A 13,714-nucleotide genomic window follows, 5' to 3' on the forward strand; every position below is an offset into this window, starting at 1 on the left:
AAAAGGGATCCAAGGACCAACTTTTTCACACAAAGGGTGATGTGTGTACGGAAGGAGCTGCCAGAGGAAGTGGTGGAGGCTAGTACAATTGAAACATTTAAAAGGATGGGTATAGGAATAGGGAGGGTTTGGAGGGATACAGGCTAAATGGGAACATGACCTATATAGGATATTTAGTCATAAACTCAAAATCATAGAGTCCTACAGCACAGAGACAGGCCCTTTGGGCAAATTGGCCCATGCCGAACAAAATGTCTCTCCAAATTAACCCTATTTCCCTGCACTTGGACCATAGCCTTCTAATCCTTTCCTATCCATATATTTGTCCAAATGCCTTTTAAATGTTGTTAATGTCTCCACCTCAACCACTTCCGTTGGCAGCTCATTCCATATGCATATCACCTGCTGTGTAAAAATGTTGCCCCTCAGGATCCCTTTTACTCTTTCCCCTCTAACCTTAAACTGATGTCCTCTAGTCCTTTAATCCCCAACCCTGGGATTAAAAACCTGAGTGCATTTATCCTCTCCATGCCTCTCATGATCATATACACTTCTATAAGCACGCCCCCCCCCCCCCCCCTCAGTCTCCTACACTCTAAAGAAAAAGGTCCGAACTTGTCCAACCTCTCCCTATAACTCAGACTATTGAGTCCTGGTAATGTCATTATAAAAACAAAGAAAGTTTACAGCCCAGGTACAAGCCCTTCGGCCCTCCAAGCCTGAGCCGATCCAAATGTACTGTCTAAACCTGTAGGTCAATTCCTAAGCATCTGTATCCCTCTGCTCCCCACCTACTCATGCATCTGTGCAGGTGCATCTTAAATTAATCTACCATGCCTGCCTCTACCACCCCTGCTGGTAACGCGTTCCAAATGCCCACCACCCTCTGTGTGAAGTACTTGCCGCATGTATCCCCCTTAAACTTTCCTCCTCTCACCTTGAAAGTGTGACCTCTCAGAATGGAATCCTTCACCCTGGGAAAAAGCTTGTCTCTATCTGCCCTGTCTATACCCTTCATGATTTTGTAAACCTCAATCAGATCCTCCCTCAATCTCCTTTTTGCTAATGAAAATAAACCTAACCTACTCAACCTCTCTTCATAGCTAGCACCTTCCATACCAGGCAACATTCTCGTAAACCTTCTCTTCACCCTCTCCAAAGCGTCCACATCCTTTTGGTAATGTGGCTTCCAGAACTATACACAGTATTCTAAATGCGACCAAACCAATGTCTTGTACAATTTTAACATGACCTGCCAGTTCTCATACTCAATACCCCATCCAATGAAGGCAATCATGCCATATGCCACTCTATCCACTCTATCCACCTGTGCAGCCACCTTCAGGGTACAATGCACCTGCACTCCCAGATCTCTTTGCCCATCAACTTTTCCCAAGGTTCTTCCGTTCATTGTATAATTCGCTCGAGAATTAGTCTTGCCTAAATGCATCACCTCACATTTGTCTGGGTTGAAATCCATCTGCCACTTTTCCATCCAACTCTCCAGTCTATCTATATCCTCCTGTGTTCTTTGACAGTTCCTTATGCTTTCTGCTACTCCGCCAATCTTCGAGTCATTTGCAAACTTGCTGATCATACCAACAGTGCCCTCTTCCAGATCATTTATGCATATCACAAACAACAATGGCCCCAACACTGACCCCTGTGGAACACCACTGGTCACCTTTCTCCATTTCGAGAAACTCCCTTCAACTACTACTCTCTGTCTCCTGTTGCTCAACCAGTTCTTTATCCACCTAGTTAGAACATCTTGCACACCATGTGACTTCACTTTCTCCATGAGTCTACCATGGGGAACCTTATCAAACATCTTACTGAAGTCCATGTATATGACATCAAAAGCCCTTCCTTCATCTATGAACTTGGTCACTTCCTCAAAGAACTCTATTCAGGTGGTAAGGCACGATCTCCCCCACACAAAGCCATGTTGCCTATCACTGATAAGCCAATTCTTTTCTAAATATAAATAGATCCTATCCCTCAGTACCCTCCCCCGCAATTTTCCCACCACCGACATCAGGCTCACTGGTCTGTAGTTACCCGGAATATCCCTACTACCCTTCTTGTACAAGGGGGACAACATGAGCAACCTTCCAATCCTCCGGCACCTCACCTGTATTTAAGGATGCCACAAAGATATCTGTCAAGGCCTCAGTTATTTCCTCTCTCACCCCCCTCAGCAACCTGGGATAGATCCCATTGGTCCTGGGGATTTGTCCACCTTAATAACCTCTAGCCTACCCAACACATCTTCCCTACTTATGCCAACATGATCCAGACTAATCAAACTTCTATCTCTAATCTCAAGATTCATGTTCCTCTCCTCAGTGAACACAAATGCAAAGTAACCATTCTCAGGTTTGACACACAGCTTTCCTTCATTATCCTTTATTAGACCAATCCTTTCTCTAGTTACCTGCTTGCTTCTTATATAAGAATAAAATGCTTTGGGATTCTCCTTAATTCTGCTCGCTAAAGCTATTTCATGACCACTTTTAGCCCGATTGATTCCTCATTTAAGACTTGTCCTACTCTTCCAATATTCCTCCAGGGCCTGTTCTGTTCTTAGCTGCCTGGACCTTATGTGTGCTTCCCTTTTTCTCTTGGCTAGTTGTACGATTTCTCCTGTCATCCACTGTTCACAAATCTTGCCCTTCCTATCCTTTGCCTTCAACAGGACATGCCTATTCTGCACTATCTTTAACCTATCTTTGAAAGCCTCCCACATATCAAATGTGGACTGCCCTTCAAATAGCTGTGTCCAATCCAAGTTTTCAAGCTCCTGCCTATTTTTTATATAATTGACCTTGGCCCAGTTTAGTACTCTTTCCTTAAGACCACGCTCATCTTTATCTATAAGTATTCTAAAACTTAGAGAGTTGTGGTCACTGTTCCCAAAGAAATCTCCCACTTCAACTTCTGCCACCTGTCCTGGCTCATTCCCCAGTACCAGGTCCAATATGGCCCCTTCCCTCATCAGACTATTGGCGTACTGTTCTAGAAAACTTTCCTGAATGCTTCTTACAAATTCTATCCCATCCAGACCTCTAACACAAGTTTTCCAGTTTAATAACATTCTTCATAAAGCAAGGTGACCAAAACAGAACACAACTCTCCAAGTGCGGCCTCACCAACATCCTGTACAACTGCAACATAATTTCACAACTTCTATATTCAATGCCCTGACTGATGAAGACAGTGTGCCAAAAGCCTTCTTCACTGCCCTGTCTACCAGTGACTAACTTTCAGAGAACCATGCACCTTAACTCAACGGTCCCTCTGTTCCACCACACTCCTTAAGGCCCTACCATTCACCAAGAAACTCCTAACTTGTTTTGACTTTCCAAAATGCAAGACCTCACACTTATCTATATTAATCTCCATTTTCCATTTCTTGGCCCACTCTCTTCCCCTCCCAATAAAGGTCCTGCTGCAATTTCTGTTAACCTTCCTCACTGTTCATGATACTGCTTATTTTAGAGTCATCTGCAAACTTACTAATCTTGCCTTGTACATTCTCATCCAAATCATTGATGTCGTTAACAAACAGCAATGGGTCCAATATTGACCCCTGAGGCACTCCACTAGTCACAGGCCTTCAGCCTGACAAGAATCCTTCCATTGTTAATCCCTGGTTTCTACCATCAAGCCAATTGCCAGCTAATTTGCCAACTCCTCCTGGATTCCATGTGACCTAATCTTCCAGAGCAGCCTACCGTATGAAACCTTATCAAAGGCCTTACTGAAATCCAAACAGGTCTACCGCCCTGCCCTTGTCAACCTTCCTGGTCATTTCATCAAAGAATTCTAACAAATTTGTGAGACATGATCTCCCACTCACAAAGCCATGCTGACTACTCCTAATCAAACCCTGTCTTTCTGAATACATGTATGTCTTGTCTCTCAGAATCTTCTCAAGTAGCTTACTCACTACAGATACACAAATGTTAGGTTTCCTGGACTATAGTCCCCAGGCTTTTCTTTGCAGCCCTTCTTGAATAAGGGCACAACATTTGCTACCCTCCAGTCTTCTGGGACCTCACCAGTGGCTAACGATGATGCAAAAGTATCAGCCACGGCCCCTGCAATTTTCTATCTAGCCTCCTGCAGTGTTCTTGGATATATCTAGTCAGCACCAAGAGATTTATCCACCTTCATGCATTCTAATACGTCTAACACTCCTCTACTGTGATATGGACTGACCACAACATATGACAGCTAATTTCTCCAAGTCTTCATGTCTTCCTCTATTGGTAACACAGAGGAGAAATATTCATTGAGGACCTCACCCACCTTCTGTGGTTCTACACATACATGTCCACTTCGATCCTTGAGATGGCCTATTCTCTCTATAGTTATTCTTTTTCCTTTAATATACTTAAGAACCTCTTTGGATTCACCCTAATCTTCTCAGCCAGGGCTATTGCATGTCCCCTTTTGGCCCTCCTGATTTCCTTCTTCAGTAATCTCCTGTATCCCCTATATACCCTATATAGTCAGCATGGACGAGTTGGAGTGAAGGGTCTGTTTCCATGCTGTATATCTCGCTGACTCTATACACTATGTAAAGTATTATGTGATACCTTGAGGTGATGAAAAAGGCTATGTAAATAGATGTATTTCTTTGAAAATGAAAGCTGGTGTTCCTGGCAATCCCACTTGGCAGAGTGTTCCTATTTGTACAAGGAAGGGGGTTTGAGAGGTAGAACATTCAAGCAAGGCACAGATCATGTAAACGGAGCCATTCCGGCTCCACAGTCATAAGAGGAACTGAATGTTACCAAACAAAAGAGAGACAAACATTTGGCAGAAGCAGTAAATCCCAAAGTGAACAAATATAAGTCACATTAGATAGCACACATGTCGACAAGAAAGCGTCTGTGTGAATGAAACCAAAACATAAACTCCCTCTGGCTCGTTTATCTTTCCAGATATGCAGTGATGTGAACAAAACCTATCGATCCCGAAGCTAACGCCAATGCAAGCCTTATTTGGCTGTTTGATGAGAGAATGCCCTGATGACACAGGCTGAACTGAACCCTCTGCCTGTAAACATTACTAGCACCTGAACTTTCAAACATGACTCAGCTTGTTCACAATAATCCATCAAAGGTTAATAATTTAACCCATTTAATAGTCGCCCTCAGGGTAAAGGAAATCCAAAGGTACACTTGCTGGCTCTTTCTTTGAGAAAGAGCACAATAGTGGTCTTTTCATAAGATTCCCGAGCCCCTCATAACTGATGGCTTGCTTTTGATTGGAATCAAGGTCATGGTGTTTCCAACAGGAAAATGGCAGTCAAAAAGGGTGGCTCACTGGTTAGCATTGCTTCCTCACAGCACCAAGGATCCAGGTTCGATTCCACCCTTGGGCTGTGTTTGGAGTTTGCATGTCTTCCCTGTGTTGGTGTGGGTTCCCCCTGGGTGCTCTGGATTCCTCCCCCAAAGATGTGCAGGTTAGGTGGATTGACCAAACTAAATTACCCATAATGTTCTGACATGTGTAGGTTAGCTGCACTAGCCATGGGAATTACAGGAAAGGGTGATGTGTCTGGGTGGGAAGCTCTTAGGAAGGTTGGTGTGACTTGTTGGGCTGAATGACCTGTGTCCATTCCGTAGGGATTCTGAGGAATTTTGTACACAGCAAGTTCCTAGGAAAAGAAAAATGAGATCAAGGTGGACACTGCAGGGGATACAATGCTTTATCACCTCCTCCAAGTCCAAATTGATTTAGCCCCTTCCCACACTTCCTCGCGTTTAAGAGTTTACATTGCCCTTAACAGGCATATCCAACAGCATAAATACCCAGTAAGGAGCAAATTATTGTATTTACTGGATTCTCCGCTGAAAATAAGAAATGCAGAAAATCACAGCAGGTCAGGCAGCATCTATGGAGAGAAAGCAAGCAAACATTTCGAGTTTAGATGACTCTGCATCAAGTAAATACCCAATTGCCTACAGGAGTGATTTCCTGATAGTGATTAGCAATTCAAAACAAAAATAAATCATGATAATTTGGTGATGGAAGAAACCGTTCATTTTTTGTAGATTCCCGCTATCGCCTGCACTATCCACCACATGGCCAATTTTTATGTCATCTGTAAATTTCCCAGTCATGCCCCACATTAAAGTCTAAATCGTTAATGTTATAAAACAACAGCAGAGGTCCTAGCACTGAGCCCTGTGGACCACAACTTGAAACAGAGGGGAAAAGTATGGCAATGGAAAAGCACAGCAGCGTCCAAGGAGCAGGAGAGAAACAGTTTTCCATTCGCAAAGTTTCTTTTTACTGAGCCAACCTTGTATCAGTTCAACACGTTCCCCTGTATAGCCTGAACTTTTACTATTTTGACCAATCTGCTGTGTGGGACTTTGTCAGAAGCCTTACTAAAATCTATGTGGACAATATCCACTGCACTACTCTCATCAATCCTCCTGATCACATCCTCAAAGAATTCAATGGCCAGAGGGTAACAAGCAGTGTTGAACTGTGTGGGAGGGTGGGCTCCCAGCACCTTCCTGATTCTATTGGCCTTGTGTGCTGGTCTCCAGCCTTGTATGGCAGTTTATTAGTGGCTTGGTGTGGCAGGCTCTTGGCCCTTTCCTGAGGAAGGGCTTATGCCTGAAACGTCGAATCTCCTGTTCCTTGGATGCTGCCTGACCTGCTGCGCTTTTCCAGCAACACATTTTCAGGCTCTTAGCCCAGCATGGCACTCTCTCAGCAACTTGTCGTGGCAATCTCTCAGCCTGGCATGACAGTCTCTTGGCCTGGTATGGCAGTCTGTCAGCCTATTGTGGTGGCTTCTCAGCCTAGTGTGGCAGTCTCTATGTATCCTGGTGTGGCTGCCTCTCAGGCTGGTATGGCCATCTCTAAACAGCCTGCCACGGTGATCTTGGTGCAGGATGGCTGCTTCTCAGCATGCCATGGCAGTTTCTTGGCAGCCCAGCATGGTGGTCTCTCGGCCTGGTATGGCTGTCTCTAAGCAGCCTGCCGTGGTGGCTTCTCAGCGTGCCATGGCAGTTTCTTAGCAGCCCAGCATGGCGGTCTCTCGGCCTGGTGTGGCAGTCTCTAAGCAGTCTGCCATGGAGGTCTCTCGGCCTGGTATGGCTGTCTCTTGGCCTGGTGTGGCAGTCTCTAGATCCAATGTGACCTCAATGTGGACTTCTGGCCTCAAAGAGAAGCCTAGCATGGTCTGAAGTCCAGGTGCTGGTGTGGACTGGATTGGAAGGACTGTTATTATGTACTTATATTTGTTTATTTTTCTAGTTCTATTTTTCAATTTATTTCTGTAATCTGTAATGCTGGACCTTTATTTCTGTATCCTTCCAGTTCTTTTCTCCAGAAGAATTTGTACTGAAAAATTTCTACCTGGGTACATTTGTCCCTAAGATGGCGCCGTTGAGCGGTGACATGTAAACCTTTTACTGTACTCATTTGGAACAGTAAAGCTAATTCTAAATTTCAAAATTCAACTTATGTTTATGTCAGGAAGCCTCATGGCAGCATCCATCCTGCCTCATTCTCCCTTCTTGAAGCCTGTTAAAGGGATACTTCATACTCATTTAAAGGCCTCGCTGTGAGGCATGCGTCCAGCAGTGGGTCATATAGGTAACATGGGAAAGAAACCTGGCTGAGATTACTTACAAGTTCCAAGGGTGGGTCCCTCACTCTAACCATGTGACTCTTAAACTCGATACCCCTATTAATGAGAGCCAATACACTTTCTTAACATCCCTATCAACCTGGGTGGAAACTTTGAGGGATCTATGGGCAGGGTCTCAAAGATCCCTCTGCTCCTCCAGTCTGCCAAGAATCCTGCCTTTAACCCTATACTCTGTATTCAAATTCAACCTTCCAAAGTGAATCATTTCACACTTTTCCAGGTTGAACTCCCTCTGCCACTTTTCAGCCCAGTTCTGCATCCTGTCAATGTCCCATTGCAACCTACAACATTCCTCTACACTATCCACAACTCCACCAACCTTCGTGTCATCGGCAAACTTACTAATCCACCCTTCCATTTCCTTTACCAAGTCATTTACAAAAATCACAAAAAGCAGAGGAGCCAGAACAGATCCCTGTGGAACACCACTGGTCACCGAACTCCAGGCTGAATACTTTCCATATACCACCACCCTCTGTATTGTATGGGTCAGCCAATTCTGTATTCAGACTGACAGGTTTCCCTGTATCCTATGCCTCCTTACTTTCTGAATGAGCCTACTGTGAGGAACCTTATCAAACGCCATGGTAAAGTCCATGTACATCACATGCACTGCTCTACCTTCATCAACTTGTTTTGTCACATTCTCAAAGAATTCAATAAGGTTTGTGAGGCATGACCTGCCTCTCACAAAACCATGCTGACTATCTCTAATCGAACAATTGTTTTCCAAGTCATCATAAATCATGTCTTGCAGAATTCTCTCCAATACTTTGCCCACCACTGCATCTAAGACTAACTGGTCTTTAATTCCTAGGATTATCCCTATTCCTTTTCTTGAAAAAGAGAATAACATTTGCCACCCTCCAATCATCTGGCACTACTCCAGCGGACAGTGAGGACACAAAGATCATCACCAAAGCCACAGCAATCTTTTCTCTTCCTTCTTGTAGTAACCTTGGGTATATCCCATCTGGCCCAGGGGATTTATCTATCCTTATGTTCTTCAAAGTTTTCAGCAAATCCGCCTTCCTAACATCAACCTGTTCTAGTATATCAGGTAGGAGGAAGTAAGAACTGCAGTTGCTGGAGATCAGAGTCGAGAGTGTCATGCTTATGCCTGAAATGTTGATTCTCCTGCTACTCAGATGCTGCCTGTCCTGCTGTGCTTTTCCAGCACCACACTCTGTTCTAGCATATGAGCCTGTTTCACGCTGTCATCAGAAACGTCAAGGTCCCTCTCAGTGCTGAATACTGAAGCAAGGTGTTTATTAAGGACCTCCCCTATTTCCTCTGACCCCAGGCACAAGTTCGCTACATTATCCCTGATCAGCCCTACCCTCACTTTGGCCATGCTGTTACTCCTCACATAAATATAGAATGCCTTGGATTTTCCTCTAACCTACCCACTAAAGCTTTCTCATGCCGCCTTCTACTATATCTTAGCCTTGAACATACTTAATGACTCAGCCTTGACAGCTGTCTTGTGGTAAAGACTTCCACAGATTCACGACCTCTGAGAAAAGAAATCCCTCCTTATTGTTGTCTTCAATGTGTGATTCCTTACTCTGAGATTATTCGCTTTAGTCCTAGGTTCTTCCACAATGTAAAATAACCTCTCAGCATCTACCATGTCAAGTCTCCTAGAAATCTTGCATGTTTCAATAAGGTCATCTCTTATTCTTATAAATTGTAGACCCAACCTATTCAATCTCTCCCCATCCCTTCAATTCCGGTACCAGCCTAGTGAACTTTCCCTGGACCACCTCCAATGTCAATCTATCTTGTCTTCGGTTAGTTGTCTTCAAAACTATTCACATTAATCCAGCTGTGATCTAACTCATGCCTTCTATAGTTTTCGCAAAACCTCCCTACCTTTAGAAATAAAGACCAACATTTTGTATGCCTTCCTTATTACCTTATTAACTGATTTATGGTTCATGGGCAAGGATCCCACATCCCTCTGTGCTGTAACTTTCTGCAGTCTTTCTCCATTTAAATCATATTCCACTCATTTATTCACATTGTTCCCACAAATCTCCACCCAGGCTTTCAGCCTTAATAGGTGGAAATCAGTCATAGAATTCCCGTAGTGTGGAAGCAGGCCATTCAGCCCATCAAGTCCATACCAACCCACTGAAGAGCATCCCACCCATTCATACCCCTCTGCATTTACTATGGCCAATCCATCTAGCCTACACATCCCTGAACACTGTGAGCAATTTGACATGGCCAATCCACTTAACCTGCACATCCTTGGAATGTGGGAGGAAACCAGATCACCTGGAAGAAACTCATGCAGACACATTGGGAACATTGGATGATGGGCTGGATTTTGCTTTTGGGGCTGGGACCTTGATGTGAAATGCACTTTCAAGTTCTGGCCCCACACTGTGATGGGGCAGAAGTTACAGTCTGTAACTTTGTTATGATACCTGCTGCTAATTGAGGGCAGGTTTAACAGCCCATCCTCCAGGCAGAGGGTCAAAGACTTGCATCACCCCTGATAAGTACGAGGCAATGACTATCCTCAGCAAGAGAGAATCTAACCACCACTCATTTTAATGAATGACTGAATCCACCACTATCAATGTCCTGAGCACTACTATTGACCAGAAACTGAACTGGACTAATCATATGAATACTGTGGGTACAAGTGCAGCTCCGAGTTTAGGGGTCTTGCAGTGAGTTACTCTCCTCCTGTCTCTCCATCTACACCATGTACACCATCTACAAGACACAAAGTCAGGAGTGTAATGGAATACTCCCCACTTGCCTGGATGAGTGCAACTCCAATTACACCATCCAGGACTAAGCAGCTGACTTGACTGACACTGTGGCCACCATTTTTAATGTCATGTCTTCCACCACTGATGCACAGCGGCTGCAGTGAACCTCACACATTAGCTACTCTACAGCAACTCACACAACTTTCTTCAACAGCACCTTCCAAATCTATGACCTCTACTAAAAAGAACGACAAGAACAGCTGATACATGGTAGCACCATCACCTACAGGTTCCCCTCGAAGCAATTCACCATCCTGACTTGGAAGCATATTCCCAGTTTCTTCAATGGCACTGAATCAAAATCCTGGGACTCCATCTCCCTTATGGCACTGTGTGGTTGTGCTTACACTATGTGACAGCAGCAAATCAAGAAGGCTACTCACCACTACCTTCTTAAAATAACATCCTGAATCAACAGGATCTGAACAACATTTAAAAGGCATAACAATGTTTAAAAAACATTCGGACAAATACATGAATAGGAAAGGTTTAGAAGGAAATGGGCCAAGTGCAGGGAAATGGGGTTAGTGTGGATGGACATTTTGGTCAGCTTGGACCAGTTTGGGCCAAAGGACCTATCTCTGTGCTATAGGACTCTGGGCAAACATCGTTTATTGTAGGCACAGTCAGCCTTAATATTGGTGTATTGTCCAAAGCATAATTAGTAGATAGTCTTTGCATGAAATTAAATATATAGCAAGATTTATTCTTCAGTGATGACTATGCTGAGCCAATGGAAAACACTTTGTCCCCATTACAGTGTTTTTTTTATGCTAAACCACTTTGATGCATTTCATTCTCTTGAATTTTTTGTTTAGCTTCCCAGCATTTCAGTATAAAATAAAGTCCTGAAACTGCGCAGCTTTCCAGATATATCGCAGTTCAGTCTGCATGGAGCATTTTTATGATGGAATGTCATGCATTCATCTTCTGCCAGCTGGAAAGGCAATCACAAGGCTGAGAATTGGTGGGAGCCGCTCAGTGGCGTCGACCTGGCAGAATTAAAAATCGTAAACGAGGCGCCTGACTGACTTCACAACTAGCACAAGACAAATTATGGCATGAGTTTGCAGCATGACCAAACGGTTTCAACAAGGCTAAGATTTGGAAAGTCTCCTGATCCCTGAAATTGTGTTCCAATCTTGTCTCACATGCTACCTAATCCAGCTATTGTCTTCCAATACTTAAACACGATGTAAATGGCTCGAGAGTTTCATGATATAGAATCATAGAATCCCAACAGTATGGACCCATTGAGTCCCCTCCAAAGAGCTTCCCACCCAGACGCACATTCCTCAAACTATCCCTGTAACCCTGTATTTCCCATGGCTAATCTACCCAACATGTGCATCTCTGAATGCTATAGGCAATTTGACATGGCCAATCCACCTTTGGACTGTGGAAAGAAACCAAAGGAAACTGACGCAGACACAGGGAGAATGTGCAAACTACACATGACTGCATGTTTTAAAAATGTTTGTCAGTAACTACATGCACCTAAAACCATTATTTGATGCCATTGTGAATCAGAAGTTTGTATTTTGTCTCTGGCCAGTTCAAGAAACTAGGAGTACAAGTCAAAAAGATTAGATATAACAGCAACGATAAAAAAATTGCATAGACTGCAGTTAAGAGCATAAGAAAACCAAAGCTAGCGTAATTGGGGAAAGGTATTTATTGTTTGTCTATTTTTCAAAGTCTATTGACTACTGAGAGTGAATGAAATAATGCGTGTTTGCAGTATTGTCTTTCTAGTTTTAGATTATTGTGTTGGCATCTTACCAATTGTTTTACATGAAAGATCCTTCCAAGTTTTATTTGTCATTGTTTGCAGCAGCTGCTGTTTGGGAAGTGTTGGTTTTTCCTTTTGCTTTGCTGGTCTGACGTCTTGTCCATCTCCTCTCTCACGCCATGGTCGACATCAGAGCTTCTCAAACATTTCCCCACTGTGACTCCCACTTTCAAGCTTGAACATTGTAGAGTATTGATAGAGATGGGGACAGGGGGAGTATTGGAGAAAGAGAGAGAGAGAGCAGAGCTCAGACAGACTTCCATTGTGGCCATTACTGCCTAAGAGCTTGTGACCCTAAATTTCATCTCATTACCTTAAGTTAGGATCCTGACCCCCCACTTTGGGAATCCCTTGGTTTACACACTCCTTTAGATCTTCAGTGTTTAACTTTCTGTAAGTGCATGAAACAGGTCCCCTCAAACCTCACTGTCCAGCAGAAACTCAATGATTCTAATTCTGGTTGCTAGTGGAGTGGTGCTGATAGTGGCTTGGGACAGGAAGAGTAACTCTGAAGAATGGTTTCTCTGTGGCTCCTCCTGAATTCAACAGCAGAACCCAATTACTGCATCTTGTCTCCAAATCCAGGCTAGAGATTGAGAGGCCATGTGGAAAGTAGCCCTTAACCTTGGACTGAGCAGAAGGAGGCATTAGGAAGGCAAGATGTAGGAAGTAAGATACGGCCTTTGAACCACAGGTTTGAAAGCCAAAAGGTAAGAATGGAGACTGGAGAGAAACTGGGCAGGGTAACTCAGAGGTCAGAGGTACAACTGAAAACTGGAGCTGAGTGGGGACAGGCAAGAAGCCCGAAGGAAAATTGAAAGCTTAGTTTTTCCCATTATCTCTGAAACTCAAGGCGGAATTGGATCTTTAATAAAGGTCTCTTCAGTGCTTGTACATAGTAACCAATTAACTAACTCACTCACCAAGAGGACTGCTGAAATATGTGACATAGGGTCACAGAGTAATACAGCATGGAATCAGGGCTTTTGGCCCATGCTGACCATGGTGCCCACTCAGCTTGTTCCAATATCCCTCTAAACCCTTCCCATCTGTGTACCTACCCAAATGTTTAGTCAAAAGTTGCTATTGTACTACCTCGACCACTTTCTTTGGCTCCATTCTAAGTGAACTCGCATGGGCTCCAGTGTGTACTAAGCTAGATGGATAGATAACTGGCTGGGCAACAGGAGACAGAGAGTAGTAATGAAAGAGAGTTTCTCAAAATGGAGAATTAGATTACTTACTTACAGTGTGGAAACAGGCCCTTCGGCCCAACAAGTCCACACCGACCCGCCGAAGCACAACCCACCCATACCCCTACATTAACCCCTTACCTAACACTGTGGGCAATTTAGCATGGCCAATTCACCTGACCCGCACATCTTTGGACTGTGGGAGGAAACCGGAGCACCCGGAGGAAACCCACGCAGACACGGGGAGAACGTGCAA

Source organism: Hemiscyllium ocellatum, chromosome 20 (genome assembly GCF_020745735.1).
Source record: "Hemiscyllium ocellatum isolate sHemOce1 chromosome 20, sHemOce1.pat.X.cur, whole genome shotgun sequence".
Taxonomy (NCBI): Eukaryota; Metazoa; Chordata; class Chondrichthyes; order Orectolobiformes; family Hemiscylliidae; genus Hemiscyllium; species Hemiscyllium ocellatum.